This window comes from Equus quagga, unplaced genomic scaffold (assembly GCF_021613505.1).
Source record: "Equus quagga isolate Etosha38 unplaced genomic scaffold, UCLA_HA_Equagga_1.0 71686_RagTag, whole genome shotgun sequence".
Classification (NCBI taxonomy): domain Eukaryota; kingdom Metazoa; phylum Chordata; class Mammalia; order Perissodactyla; family Equidae; genus Equus; species Equus quagga.
This window is the reverse complement of record NW_025802186.1, coordinates 12,541-14,630: the sequence shown is the minus strand read 5'-3', so window position 1 is coordinate 14,630 and position 2,090 is coordinate 12,541.

The window sequence follows — 2,090 nt, the reverse complement described above, 5'->3', positions numbered from 1 at the left end:
TATGAGAATCCTGGCCCACGTGGAGAGGAACAAGGCCTTTGGCCCTCAGCCCTGGCTGAACGCCCAGTGGATGGCTGGCACCAACTTTCCAGGTATGTCCCTAAACCATCTTGGAAGTGGATCTTCCAGCCCTCTGTGAAGACCCAGAGGATGCCGTGTGGATCGGAGACAAGCGCTCTCCCAGAGACCGCCCAAACTGCAGGTTCACGAGCAAAGTAACAGACTGCTGTTGCAAGCACCGAAGTCTGGGGTTGGTTAGTTTCACAGGGGTAACCCAAATACGGCTTAAGACAAGATGTAGCCACTCATACTGGACAAGCCCTTCTGCCCCTTGATGTGTCCTTGCCCCAGAAGATCCTAGTTTATTCCAGAAGGGGCTGGGGACATATTCCAGACTGGCCTATTCAAACATATGTCCACAATATGACAGGTTCCTGATACAATCACACGGGTTCACTGGGACAAAGCAGGGTAGAATCCTGGACCTGCGGCCCCCCCCCCCCCCCCGCCCCCAGCTTATACAGTGGCCCCTGGCTCCTAGGCGCCAACTGTGAGGACTCAGGCTCCAGGCAGAGGAAACCCTAACACACAGTTGCCTGCTTTGCCCATGGCAAGAACACAAGGTCTCATCCGGGTGTGTTTTCTTTCTTCTCTGCCTCAGAGCCACGTGTTAGCTTTACCCTGCGTGGTGCAAACTAATCAATTGTAAGTCGGTCATGTTTTGTCCTCCACCAACCATATGGGCATCCAAACCACCGTATCCTGGGCCGTCCTGCCAGGCCACCATTTTAAACCATTCGGAAAAAAAAAAAAAAAAAAAACCCACATATATATATATATATATATATATATATATATATATTTTCAGTGTGTAGCATAGGAACATACATGTTCAACATTACATGAACAAACATATTTGTTTTTCTATCATTCTGCTTTACTTAGGTAAATAAGTTCCTAGAATGGTAACTTCTGGGACTTTGAAATGGTTACATGAATAGGTGGTTTAGTTACAGCCCATTCGCATTGCTTGAACATCAATCATAATTCCTCCTTTGGAAATATACACACTCCCCCCATGTGCTGGTTATTCTTCATTGTTCGCTCACATCCTACCTCTCCCCAGCCACCCTGGCCACACTTCTCAGCTCCACTAACTGCCTTGGAGGCTGACATCTAAGAGCCACATCCCCCTGGCGTCTTTGTTCTCTGACTCCCAGATGGGTCTGACCAAAGGGAAGCACGGTTGGAGTGTCAAAGGTGGGGGGAGAGAGGGCTTGGGTCTTCTTCCTCTTCCCTCCCTGCTAGGCTTTGCTTTCCATGGTGGCTGTGTTCCTCCACCATATGGCACGCATACCTCCTGTTAGGCTGCCCCTCTCCCACGGCTACAGCTCTTACTAGGTTCTAGGAACAACATGCCCTTTCCCTTTGTCCTCTTCAGGCCAAAGGATGACAAAGGCTTCTGCCCTTGCTAGTTCCCAGGTGCTTTACCATCTCATCCTCATTCTCTTCACTCTGCCCACAGTGTGCGTTATGGGCTGAGCTGTGCCCCCACCAAATTCCTATGTTCAAGTCCTAACCCCCAGGACCTCAGAATGTGACTGTCTTTGGAAACAGGGTCTTCAAAGAGGTAATTAAGGTTAAATGAGGTCATATGGGTGGGCCCTAATCCAATCTTATTTATGTCTTTATAATAAGAGGAGATTAAGACACAGACACGCACACGAGGAAGGCTATGTGAAGACACGGGGAGAAGGTGGGCCTCCACAAGCCCAGCAGAGAGGCCTCAGGAGAAGTCAACCTGCCAACACTTTGATCTTGGACTTCCAGCACCCAGAACTGTGAGAAAATAAATGTCTGTTGTTTTTAAGCTCCCCTTTATGGTATTTTTGTTATAGCAGCCCAAACGGACTAAGATGGTGGTACTTTGTTATGGCAGCCCTAGCAAAGGAGATGCTCTGGTAAATAGCTCCATCATTAAAGTGCCAAAGTGGCCTGGGGAGTGTGCTCTCTTTATCCTTCTGGGACTCCGTCTCATACACCCAATATTACTAATGATGCTATCATATGTCCCTCTATCAAGCCCATGA